The sequence below is a fragment of the Pristis pectinata genome, chromosome 8, assembly GCF_009764475.1.
Source record: "Pristis pectinata isolate sPriPec2 chromosome 8, sPriPec2.1.pri, whole genome shotgun sequence".
Taxonomy (NCBI): Eukaryota; Metazoa; Chordata; class Chondrichthyes; order Rhinopristiformes; family Pristidae; genus Pristis; species Pristis pectinata.
Window position 1 is genome coordinate 2691681 of NC_067412.1, and position 15246 is coordinate 2706926.

General features: G+C 46.5%; 1 protein-coding gene across 4 annotated transcripts in view; it reads left to right on the forward strand.

The window, feature by feature from the left end:
- Window positions 1–15246, forward strand: part of glis2b (GLIS family zinc finger 2b) — a 180479-nt gene that overhangs the window by 112221 nt on the left and 53012 nt on the right. For 2 of the 4 annotated variants that reach the window (XM_052022109.1, XM_052022111.1), the window contains exon 1: window positions 3552–3769. The exons of 1 other annotated variant lie outside the window; for it this stretch is intronic. The gene's annotated coding sequence lies outside the window, so the exon portion shown is untranslated. Of the gene's footprint in view, window positions 1–3551; window positions 3770–5995; window positions 6140–15246 lie in introns of those variants that run through there. One more of the 4 variants, XM_052022110.1, reaches the window with a different exon arrangement.

Here is a 15246-nt window from a genome sequence, read left to right on the forward strand (position 1 = left end):
CTGCCAGTCACACTCATGCCCAGTGCACAATTAGTAAAACAAAATCACAAATTCTTCACATCAGACTTGAAATCAAATGTAATGGCTTGATTCACAATGCACTGTCTGGAATCAAACCTTACAGAAAGGAAAATAAAAGCGGTTATTGGAAGTCAGTCATCCCCGGGACATTACTTCAGGTGACACCAGAGACTGCAGACACTGGAGCAACTCACAATCCACTGGAGGAATTCAGTGGGTCGACGCAGAACATAGAACAGTACAGGCCCTTCGGCCCACAATGTTGTACTGACTTATATAATCCTTATCCCCATTCAATCTATCCCCCCCTCTACTTCACCTCCCATAACCCTCTATTTTTCTTTCATCCATGTGCCTATCTAAAAGTCTCTTAAATGCCCCTATCGTATCAGCCCCTACCACCACCCACCGGTAGTGTGTTACAGGCACTCACTACTCTGTGTAAAAATCCTACCTCTGACATCTCCCCTGAACTTTCCTCCATGCACCTTAAACGGGTGACCTCTAGTATTGACCATTACTGTCCTGGGGAAAAGATGCTGGCTGTCCACTCGGTCCATGCCTCTCCTAATCTTATACACCTCTATCAAGTCGCCTCTCATCCTCTGTTGTTCCAAAGAGGATAGGCCTAACTCACTCAACCTTTCCTCATATGACATGCTCTCCAATCCAGGCAGCATCCTTGTAATTCTCCTCTGTACCCACATCTTTCCGATAACGTGGTGACCAGAGCTGGAAACAATATTCCAAGTGTAGTCTAACCAGAGCTTTATAGAGTTGCAATTACCTCTTGGCTCTTGAACTCAATCCCCCGACTAATGAAGGCCAGCACACCATAAGCCTTCTTAACCGCCCCATCAACTTGTGCGGCAACTTTGAGGGATCAATGTACTTGAACCCCAAGATCTCTCTGTTCCTCCACACTGCTAAGAATCCTGTCATTAACCATGTACTCTGCATTCAAGTTTGATCTTCCAAAGTGTATCACTTCGCACTTCTCCAGATTGAACTCCATCTGCCACTTCTCCACCCAGCTCTGCATCCTGTCTAAATCCTGTTGCAACCAACGACGATCTTCTGCACTATCTACTATACCACCAACCTTCGTGTCATCTGCAAAGCAGCATCTATGGGGGGAAAGGAATTGCTAGGACCAACAACAATGACCCTCCTTCTATCACACAGTCAGAAGTGGGGATGTTTCCCAATGACAGTGTGACATTCAGTTCCATTCACATGAAGTAGCCCGTGCTGAATACCACAGATTACACCACATTTAGGCACAAAAATGCCAGACAATGCCCACCTCCATCAAGGGAGAATCTAACCAAATACCCTTGGCATTTGATGTCACTACCATCGTCAAATTCCCCCACTGTCAACATGGTGGAAGTCACCACTGACCAGAAACTCAACTGAACCAGCAACATAAACCGTGGCTAGAGAATCAAAGGACTGCAGATGCTGGAATCTAGATGAAAAACACGATGATGCTGGAGGAACTCAGCAGGCCAGGCAGCATCCGCGGAGAAAAGCAGGCGGTCAACGTTTCGGGTCAGGACCCTTCTTCAGGACTGAAGATAGGAAAAGGGGAAGCCCAATATATAGGAGGGAAAAGCAGAGCAGTGGGTGGACAAAAGAGGGGAGGTGGGCTGGGCACAGGGTGATGACAGATGCAGGTAAGAGATAGTGATAGGCAGGTGCGGGGGAGGAGGGGAGAGCAGATCCACCGGGGAATGGGTCAAAGGTAAGGAGGAAAAGTTGGGGGATGGGGGGGGGGGGTGTAGAAGAAAGAGAGATAGGCTGGGAAAGGGAAGAAAAGAAGAGGTATGGTTGGGGGGGGTGGGGATTACTTCAAGTGAGAGAATTCAATGTTCATGCCGTTAGGCTGCAAGGTTCCAAGACGGTAAATGAGGTGCTGTTCCTCCAGTTTGCGCTTGGAATTCTCCTGGCAGTGGAGGAGGCCGAGGGCTGACATCAGTGATAGTGTGGGAGGGGGAGTGGAAGTGACCGGCAACGGGGAGATGCAGATCGCGGTTACGGACAGAGCGCAGGTGTCTGCGAAACGGTCACCTAGTCTGCGTTTGGTCTCCCCAGTGTAGAGGAGGCCACACTTGGAGCACCAAATGCAGTCAATGATATCAAGGGAGGTGCAGGTGAATCTCTGTCTCACCTGAAAGGACTGTTTCAGTCCCTGGACGGAGCTGATGGAGGTGGTGTAGCGGCAGGTGTTGCACCTACGGCGGGGGCAGTGGAAAGTCCCCGGGGTGGAAGCGGGGTGGGTGGGGAGGGAAAAAGAGTGAAATAGGGAGTTGTGGAGAGAGCGGTCCCTGTGAAAGGCAGAAAGGGGTGGGGAGGGGAAGATGTGCCTGGTGGTGATACAAGATCAGATCAGAGGCCGGGCATCCTGCAACAAGCAACACATCTCCTGATACCACGAGGCACAAGTGCTGCAATACTCTCCACTTGCCTGGATGAGGCACGGTGGTGTAGCGGTTAGCATAACACTTTACAGCGCCAGCGACCTGGGTTCAATTCCAGCTGCTGTCTGTGAGGAGTTTGTACGTTCTCCCCAGGTCTGTGTGGGTTTCCTCCGGGTGCTCCGGTTTCCTCCCACATTCCAAAGACGTACGGGTTAGGAAGGTGTGGGCATGCTATGTTGGCGCCGGAAGCGAGGCAACACTTGCGGGCTGCCCCCAGCACACTCTACACAGAAAGATGTATTTCACTGTGTTTTGATGTACATGTGACTAATAAAGATATCTTATCTTAACACTCTAGAAGCATCCAGCACAAAGCAGCCCACTTGATTCTCTCTCCACCCACTCCCAGATTACTCCAGTAGTACCTCCTTACACCATGATGTCTTTCACCAGGAAGAATGAGGGCTTCCTGTGCAGGGAAGGTCATCCACCTGCAACTTCTCCTCCCAGGTTTTGTGCAGTCCCGATGTGGGAAAAAAAATCATCATTCCTTCATTTCCAGGTATATACCCTGGACCTCCCCCACCAGGGAACTGCAGCGGGTCAAGAGGGGGCTCCAGCACCTCCTCAAGGGCAATAAATGCTGCCTTTGCCCCCCAAAAATTAAGAAAAACGGCCATAAAGAACAAAATATCCTCGCTGCTGTTGGGGGCTTTGGTGTTGGGTGAGACAACAACCAGAATCCACTCACAGACCACACCTGAGAAAGTAACCGCATTCCAGATGCCTGCTGATTTGGGCTGTAATTCGAGCGTTTTGTTAAATATAAATTTGCAGTTCTTTCCCTCCGACAGAAAGTAGTGAAGACTGCAGCTCCTTAAAGGGTCTCCGGGAATTTCCACTGCGCACCGGGAAATGGGACGGACGGGTCCGGGCTCGGGTTGGCAGCGTGTGGCTGATGCAGCGCCCGGGGAACGGGCGGGGACACCAGGCGGCGGGTGTGCGGAGCCTCGGGCGCGGCGGGCGGGGCGCCGGGAGCGGGGCGGGGGCGCGGTGCCGCTTTAAGGCTGCCTGCTGTAGGGGGGCGGGGGCGCGGGCGCGGCCCCGAGTCTCGGGCATGCGCTCAGCGGCTGCCATGGAGTTGAGGGCAGGAGCGCCGAGGGATCGCTGCAGTGGCCGCCGGCGGGACTGACATCGGCAGGAGCGGGGCATCGCGGCGGTCCCCGGTCCGGCCCGGCAGCCGCCCCGCTCGGGGCGCACCATCCAGCTCACGGGAGATCGGGGCGGGCGGCGTCCCGGTGGATGAGCGGCGGCGGCCGGCGCAGGTAGGACTGGAGCCCGCTGGTAGCGCCGGAATGTGGGACCCGGGACCGAGCCCCTCCCCGGGTACCGGGAACACCCCCTCCCCGGGTCACAGAGATCCCCCCCGAGTCAGGATGTGTGTGTGTCCCTCTCCCCGTGTCACCGGGATCCTCCCCGTGTCAGTGTGTGTGTCCCTCTCCCCGTGTCACAGAGATCCTCCCCGTGTCAGTGTGTCCCTCTATGTGTGTGTGTGTGTGTGTGTGTGAGACCCCCCCCTCACTGAGTCTGTGTGATGACCTTCCCCTCCCCGCGTCTGTGTGTGTGCGCGCGCGCGAGAGACCCCCTCTCCCTGTGTCAGTGTGTGTGTGTGTGATCACCCACCTCCCCACGTCTGTGTGTGTGAGATGACCCCCCCTTGCCCTTCCCCCAAACATGTCGTTATTCCTAACCCCTGTTATGTGTCACCTCCTCCCACTGTTGTAGTTGGTGGTAACCCACTACCAGTGTTATAATAAGGTCAACTCCTGGTGTTGTACAATCACCTTTTTATAACGTAACTTGTTCTTGTTGTTGTAATCCAGTCCATTCTCCGCGTTGTCCTTCATGCCAACTCATTCCCAGCATAATAACATAACCCATTCCAAATACTATGTGATAGCCTAAACTTGTGTAATGCTGTAATTCATTGTGTGTGTTATAATGTGGCCCATTCCCTGTAGTTCTCTCCTGACAATTATACTGTAGTCCAGTTATATAATAGTCCACTCTCTGTGTTGTACTGTAGTCCACACCTAGCGTTGAACCATTAATGAATGGTTCATTCATTATTATCAACCAATAATTAAACTACAGTTGTACTGTAGTCTATTCCCAATGTTCTACTGTAGAGTACTCTCAATGTCATACTGATGATCACTGCTGGTTTGTATAGTTCTGTCTGATATCCAGCATTATCCTGTAACCAATGACCATTTCCAATTTTGTATTGAACTGAAACCTACTTCAGTGTTACACCATAACCCACTCACAAAGTTAAAATGTACCCCAGTCCTTATGTTATACTGTGTGTGTTAGCCCACACCATGTACTACAAAACGGTCTGTCCCAGTGCTAAACCAGCTCCAGTGTTGGACCGTATCCCACTCCAATAATATACTGCAGCCCACATCATTATTCTGTAACCCATTCTTAGTGTTGGAATAAAACCCACTCCTGGTAATCAGTCATTACCTCTGAGTTATAATGTGGTTCAGATTCAGATGAGTTTATTGTCATGTACATCAGGGTTCAGTGAAATTCCTCTCTCATGTGATGCATCAGTGAACATGTCACTGTACAGGCAAATACACATGAAGGAGCCTTGCACCTAAGTGAACTCTGTTATATGTAGCCTATTTTTGAAATCCACTTGTACAGTAGTCTGTTGCTGTGTCATGCTGTTAATTGCCTCTTAGCCTCTCCCAAGCTATGTGATGGTACATTAGTGGTCTTTGTAGCACTAGGACAAAGAAAGGAAATAACTTGCATTTATGTAGCATCTTTCACTATCCCAGGACAGTTAAATGTTAAGCCAAGACTCCACTAGCTGTCTTGGGTAGATGTGACAGGCGTACGACATTCACTTGCAGGAAGTATCTCCTGGGTGTCCTGAGCAAACACTTAACCCACAAGCAGCATTGGAGCAGACGAGCTGGTCATTTACCCCTTTATGATAGGGAGAATTTGCGGTATGCAGGTTAGTTGCCTGATTCCTTAGAATGCAGTGATGACTTTTTTCATTGACTCTAGAACATTTCAGGATATGATGAGATTTTGGAAAATATCCTATAACTGCAGTTTTTCTTTCTAATTCCAAGTCATGTTTCAGACAATGAAGTCTGTCTGATGTATATTCATTTGTATAAAAAAAGGAAGCACGGTAGACTGCAGGTAGCAAGATCCCATAATCAACCGTGTGATAATAACCAGTTAATCTATTTTTAATGACACTGTTTGAAGAATAAATGTTGCCCCAGGACACTGGGGAGAATGCCCCTACTATTCTAAGAGGTTCTTGGTTCTCTGATACTGCCAACTTGGTTAAGGTCATGGGTTTTCTTGGAAGCAAGGTTCCTTCATGTGTAGTTGTCTGTACAGTGACATGTTCACTGATGCCTCACCAGTAGCTCACTAACATTGTACAGTACAGAGTTTGAATTGCATCTTTATAATGAGGAGCACTGGCAAATGAACAAACCCATTTTATCCAGGCAGCTATAGTCTGGTGCATTCCTGGGTGGGAGCCAGCGTGCCTGCCTTTGCACAGGAGTTGAAGGCATGATTAACTGTGCACAGATTGGAGCAAGAATCTTGCAGAGAGACTTGGAAAGGAAGAATTCTTCGACTCCTTAAAGGCAAGTCCTGCTCCTGATTTCCATCCATATAACTGGTATTGGAATGTAGGTGTGTGTGGGCATTGGTAAGGACAGGATGAGGTTTGTCTGTGATTTAACCCAGCCCCCCCCCCCCCCCCCTCACCCAACAGCTTGCTAGACAGCTGACTGTCTGGACACACATTCAAAGAATGGTCCCATGGTGAAATGCTGCCTCCCAGTCTATGGAACCCTGGCGTGAGCTGCTTCTGCCAAAGAGTGTAGAGTGATAATTATTTAAGAACATGCTTCTTTTAAAAAAAGGTGATTGAATCAGCCCAGTGCACATCCAGGTCACTCATGAGGATGGGGGTGGAGATTCTTCGTATAGCCCAGGATCCCTCTTAGAAAGATGAGACCATGGGGAACAGGAGAGCTGGAAAGACTATTTGGGCCTTCAAGCCTGTTCTGCTGTTCATCAAGAGCAGATCCTCTACCTCAGTGCCATTTTCCTGCACTGTTCCCATATCCCTCGATTCCCTTAATATAAAGAAATCTTGTCCATCTCTGTTTTGAATGGACTCTGACTGAGCCTCCGCAGCACTCTGGGTAGAGAACTCCAAAGGTTCACCAGCCTCTGCCTGAAGAAATTTCACCCTAACCCTGTCCTAAACAGCTGGCCCCTTACTGAGACTGACCCTTGGTTCTAGACTCCACAGCCTGAGGAAACTTCCTTCCTTTATCCACCCTATTGAACCCTGTAAGAATTTTTAAAGATTTGATATTCTTCTAATCTACTTGACCTTGTACTGTAAATCCACTGTCCCAAAGCCAGTCTGCTGAATCTTTGCTATGCTCCTTCAAGAGCAAATATATCCTTTTCTTCGAAGAGTGCACAATATTGTCAGTGCACTCACCAAGGCCCTATATAATTCCAGTAAGACGTCTTTACTCCTGTACTCAAATCCTCTCATCATAAACACCAACGTACCATTTACCTTTTTAATCCTTCATTGCACCTGCGTATTGTCTGTTAGTAACTTGTGTGCAAGGATACCCAAGCCCCTTCATCTACCCATTTGTTCAGCTTGCCTATGTCCACTTGAAAATTCATTACGCCCTTCTCTGTACTCAGAATCCCATGTGGTTTTGTATCATCAACAAACCACATTCAGAAACTCTCTCAAGGACATTGTTATTTACTCATTTGTGGATGTAGGCATCTCTGTCAAGGCCAGTATTTATTTCCTGTCTCTAATTGCCACCGAGAAGCCAGGGGCTAACATCTTCCTGGCCTGTTGGTCATGGTTTGGTGCAAGTCAGAGGCTTTCTGGGTCACTTTAGGAGGCATTTCAGAGAAGCCCATCATGCTGTGAACCTGGAGTTGTAGATCCATGGGTTAGGAAAGACAGATTCCCTTTAGAAAGGATTGGTGAACCACCAGTTCATTGGCAAACTAGTAACTTTATAGTCACCATTACTCACACTATCCTTTCAATCCAGAGCCATTTAATTAATTGAATTTAGATTGCCCAAATGCTCTGGATTATTAGCACGATAACAAAAGGACCATGCCCCTGTGTTCACAGTGGGTTGAGAGATGTTGTGAAAGTCGAACAGACATCATTCAGACCCTTGAACTTCATCTGCTATTCACTGAAAACATTTGCTGATTTGTATCTTAACTCTTACCCCCTTGTCCCTTCCGAACATAATGATTAATTAATCTTCTAAACTGCATTTGGCCTGCAGCCTTTCAGAGAGAGTTCCAGGTTTCTGCTACCCCTTGTACAAGTGCCTCTTGTCCACACTCCACCATTCAATAAGGTCATAGAGGATTTTTTTTTACCTCAGAACCACTTTCCTGCACTAATCCCATTTCCCCTTAATATCTAAAAAATCTGTCTCTGCCTTCAATATACTCTGAGCTCTCTGCTTCATTGTTTTGCTTCATCGTTAGCCACTGGTGCAGTTCCCGAAGACTGGAGGGTGGCTGATGCCCTTCCGTTGTGTAAGAAAGGTAGCAAGGACAAGCCAGGGAACTACGGGCTGATCAGCCTGACATCAGTAGAGGGGAAGTTGCTGGAGGGAAGTCCAAGGGATGGGATCTACCAGCATTTGGATAGACAGTCTGATTAGGAGGGGTCAGCGTGGCTTTGTGCATGGACAGCCGTGCTTGACAAATCTTTTAGAGTTTTTTGACGAGGTAACCAAAAGGGTAGATGAGGGTAGGGCAGTGGATGTTGTCTATATGGACTTTAGCAAGGCCTTCAACACTGTCCCGCATGGAAGGTTAGGTTCCCTGGAATCCAGGGAGAGCTGGTTATTAGGAAGCGGCGGGGGGTGGAGGTTGAAGGTTGTTTCTCGGCATGGAGTCTAGTCACGATTGGTGTGCTGCATTGGTCGGTGTTGGGACCCTTGTTATTTGTTATTTATGTAAGTGATTTGGTTGCAAATGCACAAGGCTTGATCAGCAAGTTTGCGGATGACACAACATTAGGAGGTGTTGATAGTGAAGAAGGTTACTGTAGATTACAGGGGGATCTTGATCAGTTAGGGAAGTGGGCCAAGGTGTGGCAAATGGATTTCAGTACAGATAAGTGTGAGATGATGCATTTTGGAAAGTCAAATCAGCGTAGGACTTGTACTATGAATGGTAGGGCACTAGGGAGTGTAGTGGAACAGAAGGACCTAGGAGTACAAGTGTACTGTTTGTTGAAAGTGTCATCACAGGTAGACAGCGTGGTGAAAAAGGTGTTTAGCATGCTGGCCTTCAGTCAGGGCACTGAGTATAAGAGTTGGGACATTATGTTCCAGTTGTATAAGTAGTTGGTGAGGCTGCACTCGGAGCACTGGGTACAGTTTTGGTCACTCTGTTATAGGAAAGACATGGTTAAACTGGAAAGAGCACAGAGAGGATTTATGAGGATGTTGCCAGGACTCGAGGGCCTGAGTTACAGGAAGAGGTTTGCCAGGCTGGGTCTTTATTCCTTGGAACGTAGGAGAATGAGGGGTGATGTTACAGAAATGTTTAAAATTATGAGAGGCATAGATAGGGTGGACGGTAACAGTCTTTTCCCCAGGGCAGGGGAGTCCAAAACTAGGGGGCATAGGTTTAGGGTGAGAGGGGAAAGATTTAAAAGGGACCTGAGGGACAACTTTTTCACGCAGAGGGTGGTGAGTATGTGGAACGAGCTGCCAGAGGAAGTGGGTGAGGCAGGTACAATAGTGTCATTTAAGAAGCACTTGGATTGGTACATGGAGGGTGGGGCCTGGAGGGATATGGGCTGAATGCAGGTGTTTGGGACTAGCTGAGTGGGCACCGTGGTTAGCGTGGACTGGTTGGGCCAGAGGGCCTGTATCCGTGCTCTATGACTCTGTGATCTCATCAGTCCCTATATAATTTCAGTCAGAGCCTTTACTCTCATACTCAAACCATTCTGCAGTAAAACCCAACATGCCAATTGCCATTCTAATTGCTCGCTTTAGCTGCACATTAACTTTGAACGATTCATGTACAAGGACTCCAGGTCCCTCTGAATGCAGAACCTAGAGGCTTTGGCTGCTGCTCTCAAGGCACAAGATCAAATTCCCTAAAGCAACAGGGAATGTAAATTTGAGCTATTAAATTAATATGGAAAAAGGAGCTAATATTGGTGAAAATAACAGTGGAATGTTGCAGAAACTAATTTGATTTACTAATAAGCTTCAGAGAAAGAAATCTGGCACGCTTACCAATGCTGGCCAACATGTGGCTGTAGTCCCACCACGAATATTTCTTTGAAATTGCCTCGTGACACACGGTTCAAGAGGCCACTCAGGAGGTACAGTATGTCCCATGTCCTCTGAATAAATAAGACAAATATCAGATTATGTTCTTTGTTTAAGGACTTCCTCTCCAGAAGAATAGCTTCTGTCCTTTTCATATCCAGAGGGCTACTGTCTGCCTTTTAGAATTTAGAGGAATAGCATTTTTCCTATCAAATTCCAAGTGAAAAATATCCACCATAGCTTGACTGCCCCTTAAAATCCAGAGGAATACCGAGAATGGAGAGAGGTGGTATCTATCACATCAGATCCATAGAAATAGTATAAGCCTTACTGAATCTGGAGGAATAGTATCTGTTCTGTCAAATACAGTAGAAAAGTAATAGAAAATATCGGAGATGCTCAGCAGGTGAGACCATCAACGGAGAGAGGTAAAACAGCATTAATGTTTCAAATCAATGGTCCTTCATCAGAATGGGAAATCAGTATTTTAATTTGCAGAAGGGAGAGGGATAGAGGCAGCAAAATGAATATCTGTGATAGGATTGTCCAGACTGATTTACTTTGGGTGCTGTCTGGGAGGGGGCACTGAATGCTTGTTGATAATAGCTGATCTGCTGAGTGGAATGCAAGTAGATGGAGCTGAATAAGGGTTGTGGGATGGGGGGGAAATAACATGCTCAGATGTGAGATATAGAACACAGCAGATGCTAGAAATATTCAGCAGATTAGGTAGCATCTATGAAAAGAGTTGATATTCTGGGTGAATGACCTTGTATCAGTTCTGACACAAACAGGAAAGCCTGGCTATCTGAAATTCTTGAATTCTGTATCGAGTCCCAAGAGCTGCAGTGTGCTTAGAGGGAAGATGCTGCTCCTAGGGCTTGTGTTAGCTTTATTGGAACAGTGTAGGAGGTCAAGGTCGGAGTGGGATGGAGAATTACAGTAACAAACAACTGGAAGCTCAGGGGTACCTCCTGCAGACTGAACAGTGATGTTCAGTAAGGTGATACCTAATTCATGTTTAGTTTCTCCAATGTAGACGAGACTAAATCTTGAGCACTAAAAGCAATTCACCAACCTTTAAGAGACTTAGATAGACACATGAATAATGGAAAAATAGGGGGCTATGTGGGAGGGAAGGGTTAGATAGATCTTGGAGGAGGATAAAATGTCAGCATGACATTGTGGGCCGAGGGGTCTGTGCTGTGCTGTAGTGTTCCATGTTCTATGTTCTAAACTGGAAGCAGTGAAAATGAAATACTGCTTCACCTAGAATGATTGTTTGGGTTCCTGAACACAGGCAGTCCCCGGGTTACATCAGGGTTTTGTTCCTGAGAACTGCCCGTAAACTGATATTTCTTTCCCATAATTCTTAACCTATTTCAATGTGGATCGATTTAAAATGAACATTTATTGTCTTCCGCAGTGTAGTTACAATAGTACGGAATCAGAATGTCCCACATCCAACAGCTAGTTTTGATGGCAAAGTATTAATGGATGTTGCATTGTTTGATGAAGTACTTTACAGGTGTCAGTTTCCAAAGCAAATCCCACTGTGAACCGGCACCTGTGTTCTTAACAGATAATGGTGTCTGATTACTGTAAACAGTCTTTTGAATTAACTAACTGTCCTATAGCTATCCCTATTCTGTAACTCCTAAAGATTGTTTGTATTTCTCCAACTTTCCTATCTTGAAAAATTATTTATGAATATTCTCCCATAAATTTGTGAAGTTGGATTTTTGCAAGTCAGATCTTCAGGTAACCTGTGAAGCTCCTGTTGTGGGAAAGGATGGGATCAAAGGATGGATGAGTGAACCAGAGAGTTTTGGGGGGTGGTGGTGGTGGTGGGGGGGGGGTGGGGAGGCAGGAGAGAAGGGAGGAGTGGTCCCTGTAGAATGCCAAAGGGAGATAGGAGGCATGATGTGTCTGGTGGTGGAATCTCATTGTAGGTGGTAAAAATTGCTAAGCTGTGGAAATCTGAAGGCTTATAATGGACATTGTGTCTAAGATAAGAATAAGATATCTTTATCAGTCACATGTACATCAAAACACACAGTGAAATGCATCTTTTGCGTAGAGTGTTCTGGGGGCAGCCCGCAAGTGTCACCACACTTCCAGCGCCAACATAGCATGCCCACAACTTCCTAACCAGCACGTCTTTGGAATGTGGGAGGAAACCAGAGCACCCGGAGGAAACCCACGCAGACATGGGAAGAACGTACAAACTCCTCACAGACAGCAGCCGGAATTGAACCTGGGTCGCTGGCGCTGTAATAGTGTTACGCTAACTGCTACACTACCGTGCCTGTCATGCTATCGTGCTAATCTGTTCCCTCGAGGAATGGGTTCTGTTCTTTTGGATTATTTGTCCTATCAAATCTAGGAGAATAGCACAGTGGAATAGATTTGGCCACATCAGATCCTGAGGGAAAATACTGCCTGATTGGATGTAAATGGAGATCATTCACCAGATCAGATCCAGAGGAATTGTATATGTCTCTTCAAATCCAGAGGTATAGTTCTACCCTTTGAACCTAGAGGAATAGTATCTACCCAAATAAAAGGATACATGACTCAATGAGGTCACTCTTCAATCTTCTAAGTCTGATTACAATCCATGATAATGCAACACGTGCTTATAATTTAGACCTTGTTAACATTCTGGTGTATCTGCTCAGCAGCCAGTCCTAAGGCAATGAATCTTTCTGGCTGTGCTGTGCCTGGCACTGGGTCAGTGCTTCCAGCTGGGGTCTGACAGGCTGTGTGCACTTCATACGTCGTCTCCTCAGCTTCCACCTGACTCTGGAAGATGGCAAGTGATTGTGAAGGGAGCCAATAATGGCGATTCTTGATTGGTTCTTGGACATTTTCAACCATTTGGTATTTTCTGTGAGGCAGAAATGTCGTGAGAAAAGCTGCAGTGTTCGACCATAACTCAACATTATTCTGCTGTGAGGGTTTAGCTGTGGCCTCTTGACACCATAACACCTCACTGTTGAAAGTAGGAATGCTGAGGTCAGTTTGAGGTTAACTGCTATTGAGCCATTATGAGGAAAGTCTGCCATTTGAGGTTCATTGTGATTCTCAGATCCAGAGACACCAGCAGTGTCCAGTCATTAACAATTAGGCACATGTTGAGTTAGTTGGGAATCCAGATGTGGAGATTTGCAGTAAATAATCTGTGAACAACAGACATCACTGCATCCCTGCAGTCTCTATGCCGTGTCAGTGTGTGAACTTCTACCATTTTAGAGCACTTGTTGGTAAGGTGGGAGACCAGAACATAGTTCTTGTTTGGATCCTTGTGGCTAGCTGACTTCCTAGGTCCCTGAATGCTGCCAGATGTTTATGGATAATATCCACATGTGAGCTCTGTTTACCAGCATCTCCCAAAATAAGTGGATGTGGCTGAAACAGTATCCCAATAGTAACCTCAGGGGTTAGTCAGCATTTCAATTGGTCAGCCACAGAAGGACTGTGAAATGATTACTTTGGGTTTACATTTTGTTTAATCTTGATAATTCAGACTTCAGCAAATCTATTATCGATTTATCCTAACTATTGTGAGAAATGCTGTCCTGGGTTCTAACTTCCGGAATTTCATATACCATGGATGTATGAAGCACTCTCTCATGGTGTAAAGTAAAAGAACCTGTGTTCTTTTTGTAAAATTACTGTTAAGTAAATCCTGCATGAAGGTACAGTTAAGGAAAAGTTTATAGAGCACTTTGTATAGGATTTTATCAGGTTCAAATGAGAAGAATTATTTTTGGAATGAACATACTTTTCTCGAAATTTGTCCCCAAAATGGCAAATAATATGAGTCAAATGTGGAATGGGATGTCTTGTATCTAAAGGCAGAACCTTGGATTAACTTCCCACTGTTTTGGCTCTCTGTTCACACAAGACTATGCACTGTTGCCTGAGTCATCAGCAACATTTAAAACAAATTCCGCAGTAAGGGAAGCCTGGAAGAGATGCCTATGTCTGTATGTATCCCCCGGCCAACGCCCGGAGTGGGATGCGGCGCCCGGAGTGGCCTGTGGTGCCTGGCCAATGCCCAGAGTGGCATCTTATCTGGTCATTACCACAGAGCTCATTCTGCAATCTTGCTTCTGTAAAGTAACCTCAGTGTTTTCATGGCAGTCGTGGCTGCATTTCCAACAGATGTGTATTGGCTGTAAAGCACTTTGGGATTTCCCAGCACTGTTAAAGGCACCATAGAAATGCAAGTCTTTCATTCTTTGTTTTATGGAGAAGAACCTTGTGTGAAGCAGTAGTTAGGCTGTCTTGTCAAAGTGAATGCAGCCTAGCACACGTGGCCTTGAACAGGTACCTACTTCAAACCAGCTGTGACCAAGACTTCTTTTTCCATGTGTGTGAGATTTTTGTGTGTGACTAGCCCAGAATTGAACTGAGGCCCTTTTCCGCTCCTGTTAATTAAATCCTTTTGGATGTGGAAGGAGCAGCGTCCTGGAATGGGTCGGGTACATCAGTGCCTTGAGAGAGATGAAAGGGACCCTGTGTTGGGAGGAGCCACCCTGTTCAGCTGAGCACATAGCACTGCAGACCTCAATGTTTATTCTGTGTCTTTGCCAGAGGGCTAGACAAACCCAGCAGCACTCTCACATGTGCTGGTGAGTTACTGTATGCACCCAGCTGTAGCAGAGACTCTGCAAGTACAGGAATTAATCACACAGGAGCAATGTGTTAAAATGCAGTGCCCTTTAGTTATTAACAGTCCATTCATGTGATGCAGTTCAGTGTGTGCGCGCGTGTACGTGTGTGTGCGCGCGTGAATCAGAGTTGTAGAGAAATGTCGGCCCATCACGTCCATGCTGCCTGTTGTACCTCTTTCCAATAATCCCCTTTACCAATTGTTCATCTGCAGCCTTCTGTGCCTTGGCAATTCAAGTACTTGTCTAGATGTTTGCAGATTACCAGCTCTCCAATTCACATTAACTCGAGGTTTGGCTACACTGGATCCATTTCATCGTGTTTTAGAATTTTCTCTTGTTTTGTAGTTGGTTAATGAGGAAGCCCCACATGATTCAGTTAGACCATGGGTGATTTGTAAGTTAACCAACAACTCCTGGATTTCTTTTCCTTGCTTAAGAAGAGTCTATTAGCCTTGGTTTTAAAGTTTTGATTGCCCAGATTTCAGATGAGATGTTGTTGAGGTTTGAACCTGGTGAATGGCACAGAGTGATACTGAGCCGGTGGTCCTTTCTAGTGTTGACTGAGGGATAACGAGTAGCCAGGGCAGCAGGACTCCCTGCTGTTCTTTACAGTACTGCCACCTGAACTATAAGCAGGTAGACGGGGATTCAGTCTGATGGCTCATCTGAAAGGTGGTGTCTGATAGTGCAGTGCAT